General features: G+C 38.8%; 1 protein-coding gene across 3 annotated transcripts in view; it reads right to left on the bottom strand.

Annotated features, from left to right (window-relative positions):
* Positions 1 to 12,803, bottom strand: part of LOC126418644 (extracellular serine/threonine protein kinase four-jointed) — a 1,345,623-nt gene that overhangs the window by 26,334 nt on the left and 1,306,486 nt on the right. The window lies entirely within an intron of this gene.

Here is a 12,803-nt window from a genome sequence, read left to right as displayed (position 1 = left end):
TGGCCTATGGACTGTCACTTGCTAGTCACAGCTTCTGAGACACACCCTGTAGGTAGGAGGTACTACTGGTCGGAGTACCAGAGGAGAGAAGCAGTTGCAAAAAGTGCACTGATAAGGAATAATGGAAAGTCGTATAACAGGTTCAAATGTCGGTGCTCAGAAGGGAATCCAGAAAATCGACTGATGAGGAATCATATCATGTCATTTAACGGTGCGCTGAAGAACAATTGTAGGTGCCAAGGAATATCAAGCCCATTGTCACTGGTTTCTAGAAAGAGCGAATCACTATAATTACAAATCAAAGTCCACCGCTACATTTTTGCGCGTATATTTAAAGGTTTATCTCAGAAACTATTGTGGAGAATTAAATTGTTTTCACGAGAGAGAATTGTGTAGATATTTTATTACCGCTGCAGCAGACAAATCGTACGACCGAATGTACTTCAGGTAACCTTGCGATCCATGCGGATCTCTAGTGTACCCGTATATCAAATAACCCAAAATAAACAGCCTATTGTTTTTAAGTTGTAGATCTTCCATGAAGTCCAAGAATACACGTCTTTCGACAAAAAAGAGTACTTTTAAATATCTACCCTAAGCAAAAAAAAAACCTGTTTATTGTGTCTTGCTTTAACCCAGAAAGGGGTACATTCTGGTTCATCATCATCATCATCATCATCATGCAGTACCTGCAATTATTGCAAAGGTATCGGGCAGTGAAAATAGGCGTACACTCGTACGTAAGTGGCTATCTCTTTAACTGAAACTTCATAAAACATGTGCCTTTGCTCCACATGTGATTGTTTAAACCGAACTAAGACTAATTTTTTTGTAATTTTCCAATCAAACTGGTAATCACATCCATACCTGGCGTATTCCATATAACTTGCCTTTTACAGTAACATCACTGGTGGTGGAGCAACAGCACTCAAATACGATGAGAGAAAGTCTGTAACAACAATCTGTAGAATGTCCTAACTGCTATATACTTAATATGGACAACGTAAATACTGCTGTTCAAAAACCACCAGATGAATACTGTGCCCACCTTATTTCAAGAAGTCAGAAAACTCAGTCTGAAGTCAACACATGTAGTGGCATTCATGTACGTCTCTGGTATTTGGAGTTTTATACCAATTTCTGATCAAGAGAAATCTACTAGTATCAAATATTGGCGATAATTTGAGAAATAAATTTCTGAAAATATACGTTTGGAGCTCAGCATTCTATAGCATTAAAACACGGATTGTGGGAAACCAGAACAGAAGAGAATCAAAGCATATGAGATGAGGTGCTACAGAAGAATGTTGAAAATTAGGTGGACTGATAAGGTAAGGAAAGGGGATGTTAGCCACAGAATCGGCGAGGAAAGGAATATATGGAAAACCCTGACAAGAAGAAGGGACAGGATGACTGGATACATGTTAAGACATCAGGGAATAACTTTCATAGCGCTAGAGGGAGCTGTATAGCGCAAAAACTGAACAAAAAGACAGGGATTGGAAACATCGAGTAAATAACTGAGAAAGTAGGTTGCAAGTGCTACTCTCAGATGGAAAGATGGGCACAGGAGAGGAATTTGTGGCGGGCCACATCAAACCAGTCAGAACAGTCAGGAGGTTGATGACTCAAAAGGAAAAAAAACCTGCAACAGGCATTATTTTATCTCGTCCCTGGGATACACCCGAAATCTCGTGTACGCAACCAGATCTATCACATCTTGTGAACTGTTTCTTCGAGCGCGCACGGCGATGTAAATGGAAAATACGAAAGCATTACAGAGAAAGAGGAATCTATCAGTCGAAAACAATTGGTGGTATCATGACTTCGGCATCGCAGGAATACGTGAAAATTCATTTCAGTTATTATGGAAATTATTACGGGAGTAGTTACTTCTAAACGACAGGTGTCGCTTCATTCAAGGCGGCAGTCTATGAAGCGATGCTGGCCAAATCATCACATCTATATTAATTTGAACTTTCATTAACTAAGAAATTTTTCTGTTCTTTCTACGGGCGTTTAAATGCCACTCCACGTAATTGTATATTTGCACGAGCCCGCAACTTCTCTTTAGGTAATGACTTTGGACAGCTCTGGAGTTACCGAGGCGAGTGCAGTCAGTTACTTAAAACCTGTGATGATTTTCAGTACCGTATTTTAGATGTGTAAAACTTTTCCATGCCTATATCATAGTTAACTATTGGTAGAAACCATATAACCTGTTACAGATTGAGCTTTATATGGCTGGTGAGAGATATTAAGTGAATCACCCCAAGAATAATAGTTAATGTGTACCCTGGTAGTTGCTGCTACGTCGTGGAGGTTTCTCTCACGTTACTTACTTCTCAACAAAAACTGTAATGGTACAGGAAAATTCGAGCAAGTTTCACCTATTGTAATTTAATATTATGGGCCAACAAGTAGTGGTGGACAAAATGTGCCAAGCTTTTTACCAGAAAATGTAATAGTAGTTCTATAGTACGGCCTTTTTCCAGTGATGGGTTCCTTATTTTGTTTTTAATCTGCGTAAGTTACGTTACCTCTTCCACAGCAAGCTTGCCTACCTGGCAGTTGGTTCGTAACTTACTGAAGGCCACTTAAAACCTCAGTCAGAATGTATGTAACGAGAGCTAACGCTTCATTCATCAACTGAATGAAAAATGATCGTAACATCGCAAGTTGTATCAGTGCCAGTGTTTGTACGTAGTGTTGACTTCATGTGATTTTGCCTGACATCTACCCTTGCAGCCCGATTATATGCAGTCAACCATCTTCTGTTTCTTTAAACTCGACAGCATACGTTTTTAGTTTATTACATTTAATTCTTTTCTAACATCATCATTTCCACGAAAGAGATTTCCCTAGATTTATAAACACTTAGTGTATTTTGTCACGAGTGTTTATTCGGTTAATAGAAAACAATGTTAAATGCAAAGACATTTTCAAGAATTAACTACATAGTCTAATAGAAAGACGAAAAAAATTAGATGCATCGTCTAGTAGCGAAACGAAAACCTACACCGAACAATAATAGTGTACCGATCAATGGTGAAATGCGCGAGCTGGAAATGACATCTTTTACAATAAAATATGTCGTGGTAGCATAATGATATAGTTACCTTTTGTCGAGCCCAATGTAACATATACATTCACAATATTTAATAAATGATTCAAGACTGTCGGCAAAATGGCCACAGTTTCTGTAGGACGATTAACATTCTCATATTTCGAGATAGTGCAGCAACGGTGTAAATTTTTGTACATATTTTCGACAGCTAGCGTAAATAATTCATTTCAATATTTCGCCATAAAGGCTTTGGAAGAAAACTTCGAAGAATGTATTACATGTGAATCGGAAATTTCCACGCCCACTGCCTCGAAAATATAGCCTCATAGGCTGACCCCATGCCGTTCTCGTAGATTCAAGCATACTATTTTGCAGCTCTACATGGGATCACTTGAGAAGAAACTTGTGAAGGGGCCGGGCGTCTTCCAAATTTAGTTTATAATTTAGCCTAGGTAAATAACAATTAAAACAGCGCTAGAAGAATAGTAGATGGCCGTATTTTCAAGCTTTTTCTAATTATAGTTAGAACAAAGGATAGGACAAGTTTAGTTTTCTAAGCTGTGTTACCTTTTCTGTAATTTTAAATATTTTCTAGAGAAAGTAAGTAAGCTAACCCCCCGACCCCCAACACACACACACACACGCTCACACACCATTACAGTAACCTACACTTCCGAGTTACATTTACACACAAAGTTCTCACACTTCACGAAGGAAAGGTTCCTCCGGACGCGGACTGCAGGTAGAACCTTTTCATGTAGGCTTATGAACCTGACCTTTGGGGCATCCAAGCCATTTTCGCCATATAACTCTACTTTACAGTTCCGTTACTCAGCAACATCAATCAGTTGATAAGAATAGCAATTATTGTTGCTAGTTTGTCAGCACACGGCATATTTATGATTCCATTATACAATACATTTCATAACATCTACCTTCAATTGAACTATTGATATTTTTTTAATATTGCTTATTGCTTCTTGTTATAACTCCCTCGAAACAAATGTGGCTGTGCTGATAATATCACGTGGTGCAGTGATAAGTGCAGCAATGTCATATTTCACAGCAGAAATTGTAGCTGTTACATTTTTATTGGCACCATGTCGGGCATGGAGGTCTAGTGGTAAAGTGCGTGTCTCGAAACCGAGAGATCGCGGAACAATATCCCGCTCAGACTAGGGAAAGGTTTGGTCTGCCTTTAATCTAGTCATAACATCTCAACGCTGTGCTGACCTGCCAAGTACAAAAGGGGTTCAGATTCCAAGTTAACAAACGAAACTGCACACATCTGGTGAAACACGAGATAAAATGCGCTGACGACTCTTAGGTGAGACACCCTATTTATACATATGGTTCATGACACTCATTCCTCTTCCCCCACTTCCGATCAAAATTTTACTTAAACATTCATATTTTTAGATATTTGAAATTCTAATATTTTTTCAACCCACTCTACGAGAATAAAGTAGCACGTAAACTAAGAAGTTAGAAAATACGAAGAAAATTCTGAAAAGTTGCTAGTTCCGTTTAACGCAGGATTCTTTTCTTGATGGCTAGCCCATGTGTACTCGTTTGCGGCCTGACTGACTGTAAAAAACATTAAGTCAGGGTGTGACGGCCGTTCACAGGCTGACCAAAGTTGCGGCGAACAACAAGTGTGACACGGTTCGTTGCGACCACAGGTGGAACCGACGAACTATAGGAGGTGGCTCAGGGAAAACAGTGAGGCAAAGAAATTCCTGAACGAAAACATCGTAGAAAGACGGTCTTTCACAAACATCCGTAGTCTGCAGGGCCAATAACTGTACCGTACGAACTTCCTATCAGCGAGCTGATTCATATTGACAGGGTCTGTAGGGCACGACTATTAGTAAAACTTACATAAACAGGACGATGCAAATGTCAGCCAAGAAAATAAGTATGACCATTTTAGACGTGCTTTCATGTTATATACAGTTGGTAGTATTCAATGAATCCGCAGCCGAGCGGGTAAGCGCCTAGGTTGATAAGCACCGTCTCAATGGAATTCGCGGTTGGTAATTTTTTTTTCATTTCCACGTAATAGTTTTGTTATCACTGTGCAAATCACGAAATTCTGTCCTGGACGCTCTCTCGCTAAAATGGCGACCGAGCGGAACATTATTGCTGTCCGTTTTCGCTTTGTTCTCGTCGGGCTTGTAATTGTCTGATGAAGATAAAGCGACTTCTTCGTTTTCTTCAGATCTTCTCCGTAGATTTCTTGGTGAGCAGTTAGTTCGTCGTACATCACGAGTTGTTTCTCCGTTCGCTTTTCAAAAGTACTGTGAAATATTTTTCTCCAATTTCCATGTGTCCTTTCCTTATTAGTACAGAAGAATTCGAAGCAATGGAGGAAGAGTTGTTCACTATACACGAATGCCGTTATTAATCACACTTTTGAAAATTCATTGCAATGCTATTCGTCTTCACAATTAGCTTCATTTCCTCTTCCTGTCAAAGTACGAGCCACATTACCGCACTTACTCGTAAAATCAGACAACTTGGAGCGTTAGCAGCTAACTACCTCGGGATCTAACATTCCCCGGGTTTGTGCACGCTGTTCCCTTGCTCCCTACATCAACCGAAAGACGTTTGTGCACATCGAGTAGTTTCTGGTCGGTCAAAACTACCTGGAGGGGTAGCGGGGAAAGAGGTTCATATGCGAGTCGTGCAGTAACTGAACGTAAACCGGGAAAATGGGTTCATGGTAGGTGGAAACGTACGTGCACGGATTCCGGGAAAAAGAGCTCATGGCGAGTTGAAACGTAGCTGCAGAAATACTAAATTTTAGAGAATAATCCTTTTTTGTATGGTAAAGGTTATGAAAATAATAAATGATTCATTAGCAATCTATAATCTGCACAGTCATAATTAGTCTGTTGTTATAAATGCATAGATATGAGTAAGAGATTCTATCGAGGTACCTCGCGCTTATGAAGCTTTCTCTCTCTGCTGCGGACTCGTTGAGTACTGCCGATCATACAAAATATATAAGAACGCAAAAAAGTTTCAAACTCGATTTTCTCGAAAACGGTTAAGAGTTAGGTGTACTGAAGCCTCAGTGGTGTCCCACACGCCCTGTCAATATGAATCAAGTCGATGAGAGGAAGTTCGTATGTTCACCTTGCACGTGAAACATTGACATTAGTGAGTGCAAATTTCGAATTTAAACCGTATACACTACGAAATTGTCAAAATTTTGATAGTTTGTACGTAAGTAAATTGTGATAGTTTGTACGTAAGTAATTATGAAATTTTTGGACAAACACTTTTCGAATATGTATTTGACTGAACTGCAATTTCTTGGAAGTTGTGCTATAGTGATGTAAATTTATTATTATTATTATTGGCGAATTATTCTCAGAAACGGAAGACGTTAAGCAAATAACTCGATCAGTTTTTCTTTTAGTTCACCTTGTTCATCCAATAGGCTTTCTCTCTTTCCGAAAAGGCTTGTTTACGCTCATACGACCACTTTGGTCTGCACTTTTTTTTTTTTTGCTCTGATGTAACTCCCCATTTGTCTACTTTTATGTCTAGAATGTCGGCTGGGCTGGTCTTGTGTTCGCATTATTTAGCTCCTTTCGAATTTCATCCAGCCAAGTGTGGAATACTTAAGTCAGGTTACATAATCTATTATTCTCTTCGACAATCGATTTCCTGGTATTCGGCTGAGATGATCGTAGAATTTTATTGGACTTTTTCTAATATCATTTTAATGTTTGAAAACTTTTCTTTTGTTTTAATTGATTGTAGCCTATAATCGTTTTGGGAATGTCTTTCCTCCTAGAATTTTCCTAATGATCTTCCTTTCTTCTTTTTTGATGTCTTCAAGTTGCTGTTCTCTGTTAACGGTTACTGTTTCACTTGCGTAAAGCATTGCTGGTTTTTATGACATTATTGTGGTGTCGAATTTTTATTATTTATTACTATTGCCATCATTATTTTATTATTATTATTATACTAAAACATTTTATATATTTTATTGTTATCACTGTAAAATTATAGGCATCTGTGGCTCGTTAATAGCGTTTTTGAAAGCAAGATTTATTTAGAGTGGGGGAAATGGAACAATAAAAAGAATCGGGACCCATTCCGATCCCCCCTCCCCCCCCCCCCTCTTCACCGCTCCTTACTATCACCACCATCACGACTATCAGAAATGAACTCTCTTCTTGATCTACGACTGTCAGAAACTGCTATAACCAAGAAACAGCAATGTTTTGAAAATGTCCTCAACTTAGTTGTTAGTAGCCGTCATAAAAACTAATTTTATGTTACTGTTTATGTTTAGCATCGCTAGTTCTTTAGAGCTGAACATAGATTCAGGTGTTTTCGTGAATGTGGCGCTCTTATGAAAGCCAGACGGTGACGCAATGTATTTCCGACCACACTGACGTGTCGTGAGAATGGCATTACGCCTAATATTCACCAGGCTGCATCTGGCGGGACTTTTGTCGTTGCCTGGCTGCATGTTATGACCGCTGTGGATCGACCTTTGTGTGTTAATTTAGGCTAAACTGCTGTACCTCAGTCTGTTGGCAGCCCAACTCGTATTCATGCGTTAGTAATGCTTCATTGTACAAACTGTTACAGAGTTGCAAATGTAGGCATCCTCGCGCTTTTTAGTTACGAATTTTGCACGGGATGTCAGCCGTATAACCGTTATACATGTAGCGAGAATTCGACAAGTGTTATTACGTGCTACATTCTACCTCATACAACTGAGGTATTATAATACGTCTCTAAAATTACACAAACAGTAATTGTATTTGTGGAAACATGAGAACTATATCGTTGGCTACGATACCGTAAATGGCGAGTAGTGTAATTTTCAACCTGATGGCCATTGTGTGACATCGAAGTAGGCTCCTGATGACATACGTCTTGTAAATAACGTCTGAGCTGAAAGGTCGCACTCAACGTATATAGTTTTGAACAAACCAACAAACTACTTAGTAAAGACTGGACTGTCAAAAAATAAAACTGGTAAATACGCTAAATTGTCTCTTACAGACAGAAACACTGAAGGTCGTTACCAGATATTAGATACAGCAGCGATCGAATGTAGATAAATGAGGAAACAAACAATATAGGAGTTACATTACCCTTGATATGTGCCTCTTGCACGAAACCATTCTACGCAAATCACCAACTGATTTAAGTGGTATCGCTTAGCGCGCACGTCGTCATTAAGTCGTCATAAGATATGTAAATGATTCACAGTGCTTCATCAACCTAGGTTCATAAGTTTGCGAGTTATTTGACCGACTAAAGTGACTAAAGTCGAGTATCGTGAATAATCGAAATTGAACGGTTTATAGAGTAACCCAACGGTCTGTCACTCAAGCAAATTTAAACGTTCAATCCACAGTGACTATTGCTGGAAACGTGACTGGTTTATGTTCTAAGAGATGTAAATAAACGAACATCAGCCTTCACTCAAGAAAGTGGTTTTTGTTTAAAACACGAAGTGTTTCGATCCGTGTAAGAACGTCTTCAGGCGCTTAATTGTTTTCCCACTGATCTGTTTCTGTTAACAGCTGCGCAGACTTGAACAGATCATTTACATTGCAAAAACACAGATTTACTCATTACACTGGATATTCGTTCAATAGTTACCAAAACGTTAACCTGCGAAAGAGAATACAATGTAATTTTTTTAACGTAAATTATCTGTATCTCGAGTCTGCACAACTGCTAACTGAATAAGAGCCTTCAAGGCTGGAAATGCTTCGTCCTTTAACCAAAACTAATATTTGTAAGTAAAAGCTCACGTTTTCTCACATTTTCCAGATTGACTTTCTTTACATTCATTCATCAATCACCTTCTCCTGGTAACTTCCCACACACTACAGTGAAAGTGTTTGCAGTGGTACCTGGCGGTTTCGCTCCTCTCCTAAGATCAAACACAAAGCGACGGGACGTCAGGTCTTAACCGCATTTCCTAATTCCCTGAAACACAATGTATCAAAAATATTAATTTCTTCACATCGACGATTCTTTTCTAGTTCATGAAGCATGTCTGTCATTATTAGATATTAATTTACAAGTTTCAGTGATGTCACATAGGAGACGCCAGGAAAATATCTCCAGAGCAGAGTATTTACCGTACGATTCACCCGAAGCTACCACCATGGAGTATACTTAAGAAACGGAGACCGTGAATGCTGTTTCCACAGAATACAAATAAAGGACAAGACCTCACGTCGTTAATGTGCATACAGTGATTCTAAAAATTATTTAAAGTGCGATACGTCCATTCCCTAAACAAAAACTGCGATTTACAGACTACGAATGTCGTTGTTAGTGACTTTGTGAGTCGCTTTTAAATGAATTAGATTTACGTTTCCGGTTCACACGTGTACATTTTGTAGGTAATATTAATAACAGCCTTGCAGCAATGCAGACACTGATTATATGTGTGCTCTACCTCTGCATGAGTTCGAATGTAATAGACGAATTCAGCAACCAAGAGGAAAAATATCTGCACTACAATATGGTAATTTAATTTCTGGCGAGCAACCGAGAAACTCACATAAAAAAACTTGGAAAATCTTCGAACAATACAGAAATAGAGTGGGGCAAAGCTGAAGCCATTGAGTAGAAAGATGTCAGCAGTCAATTATAAATCTACAAAAGTGCTTATATAGCGCGGTGCTTCTTTTGCCCAGTTGACAGGTTATGCAACATTTATCGAGAATATGAGACAGTCATAAACAAAACATTGTAATCTAATAATGTGACTGCACACTATATGTAGTAAAGAGCTAAAAAATAAAATAAAAAATTATGTATGCATAGGGCGAAATAAAAGATGCAAGAGAAACTTCATGTGATCATCGAAGCCATTAGCTACAACGTAAGAATAAATCATCACTAAGGCCACTATTAATTGTTATTCGATACACCTCTTAATATGTTTAATACTGTAACATTTATACAAGAATTTGGTATACGGAAGCAATGCTCGAGGGTTAGCACTGTATACATGAAATGGATCCCGAATGAAAAGATATACATGTCTTAGTGTAGGCATAAAACGCTCCAAGTATAAGCATATAGAATTACCAAGCCTACCGAAAAATACCGGCGACCGTGCTGCCGGCAAAGCACAAATACATACTTTTAAATCTTTCATCTATCCCATGTTGGCAAGTTACTGTTTTGCAACTGAGAAACTTGTACACCTGATGTGTATCGAGTAAACGAAAGTCAACACAAGCACTGAACACCTTATGCATACTAGTCTTGGTCCTATGTCCACAAAATATCCAACACAACAGCATCTTTTAAATTCTGATGTTCTCATTCCTGCTTGCACTGACATTCAACTATTGTACTGGATGCACGTTGTAGTAACTACAACCTTACAATAAACATAATTTCACAGATTCTTCCTTGAGGAAAACACGGCTTCTTGTTTTATTATATATAATGACTCTTTAGATGGTGTTTTATTGTGTGTCTCAGCGATTTATTGTCGAACACGTAGATGGAACATGATAATACATTCATTCAAGAAGACTATACATACCCCTGTATCACACTCAGACAAGTAGTAATTGACCAAAAAAAAAAAAAATGACATTCTGACTGCGAACGGACAGTAAAATTTTCACTATAGTTATCTAGATTAATTAATTTAAAAATAACATTTTCTAGCATACTAGGAGGGCGACATCTTATATAACGCACTTCCATGTCAGTCCAAGAAACTCTATGCATGAAATGTGATCCAGCAGTTTCAGTTACATTGTCATAATTTTTTTCTACTCAGGCTACGTGTAAACCTTCAAGTGTTTAGCGAAATCAGTGGCTACTTTATAGGATCAAATGTGTACGGGCGCGGAAAGGGATAGGTACGTAATTACAAGGTAATTACCATCATTTACAGCGGAAGGTATTCATTCGATTTCCCTAGCAACAGCTTTCAGAACTACAGAAAATCGTGGAAAGCTCATTACCTCGCTTCAGGAAGCGAGTGTTTTGCAAGGAATGATTTCCGTTCGCCATTTACAGCAGGCAGCTTGGCTCCATGATCTTTGCTGAGTTCGAAAAGCAGTCCTCCGGAAAACATAAGCCTTCGTAAACCGAGCAGGAGCAAAAAGGCAAGGAAAATACTGTGGCGAATGGCCCACACATAGCGAGAGAATCCAGTCGCAGCTGCCACTTACAAAGAGTAGTGGTGTAGCATTTTCCCGTTTAAATACTCGTCATGTCGTTAGGGGACTCTGCAAGAAACATCTGCGTATACGAATTCATTTATGTAGCCATTATGTATTAACTGTTAACCTCCGCCCTTTAAGAATGGACGCGTTTCACTGTCATCTAAAGCGCTGTATATTTCGCACTTCAGTGAGAAACATCTCAACACGGGTGACTTCAGGAAACAACGATTGTATTGAAGTGAGTTACATTAGAAATGTCCAGGCATCAGACCATTTTACAAAAGCTTTTTTTGAGGGCTAACATCCAAACATATATAAACAGCAACATTCTTGACATTTTCAGTTAACTATCTAATGTTCAATGGTATTTTTTGTTCAGTATTGTCAATGTGCTACCCTCGTTTATGTGCGGGTTTGCTAGCCTTTTTCACGTATACATCATTGCATTTGTAGGTATTCAATGGACTCACAGCGCACGTAGGTGTAGCGTTGCATTGACAGTGTTAGCTATTGCATATTGTAAACAGCACTTTAAAATATCTTTAGTATTCACATACACCATTTGTAGCTTGTATTTCCCACCAATAACGAGATTTAAAGGAATCAACAAAGAACGGCGCTTCTAATGGGAATACTTTGTTTTCGAATCTACACAGTAAAGCACGAGACGAATAATTCCTAAAACAGTGAGAGATATTTTACTAATGTGACACATGATTGCAGCGTGAAGGAACCAGGGAGCGTGACCATATCGTCGCACACTGAATTAGTTTTCGGAGTGACACTGAGAAGAAAATGTTGTGTCTTTGTTACGCCAAGCGTGCTCACGTTGCTCGCCGCAGTTGCTGGCGATGCCCAGAATGGTAAAACTTTGTTTTTTCCTTGCAATGGCATATAAGTCAGGAAACGGTACCACAGCATAAAATATCCCGAAGAAGTCCCGCTTCCAATATATAAAGACAGATGAAGCCACCTTATGAACCATAAAAGTCTGAAAGTCAGTGTAACGAAACAGCACAACAGTGAATGAAACTTTGTCTGACTGAAAAATATTGATGAGATAATACCCATGAAGTTCAAAGAGATCCGTAACGTACAAAATAAGAAATATTAATATATATGAACACTGAATGAAAGAATTAGAATCACAACCCGTAACTACTGTGCACTATCAGTTCTTGGTTTGCCATTAGCAACAATTTAAAAAACGTTTTTATAACTTTTCGGTGCCTCAGATCAACAGCGTAAAAATAAAAACGCGTGTTTCATACTCGAAGTAGCCGTATACGAGCTTATATATATGAACCACAAGTAGACCAGCTCCTTCAAACGGAGAAATGGGCGTTATGTTAACTGTGACACGGCAGCGCTGTCATCTAAAAACGACATTCCGAACAAAGCTGAGGTTGTTCTACAACGGCCGTATCTGATAGGGTTGCAGTAACGAGATAGAGAGACGCATGGCGATGAAGTGACTATTAATTACTGGCTCCTGTAAGTCCGTTTAAACATTTTTCACCATCAACTAGCGCGTACAAGGTGCCGGT

Source organism: Schistocerca serialis, chromosome 9, assembly GCF_023864345.2.
Source record: "Schistocerca serialis cubense isolate TAMUIC-IGC-003099 chromosome 9, iqSchSeri2.2, whole genome shotgun sequence".
In the NCBI taxonomy this organism is placed as follows: Eukaryota; Metazoa; Arthropoda; class Insecta; order Orthoptera; family Acrididae; genus Schistocerca; species Schistocerca serialis.
This window is presented reverse-complemented; position numbering and strand designations above follow the sequence as displayed.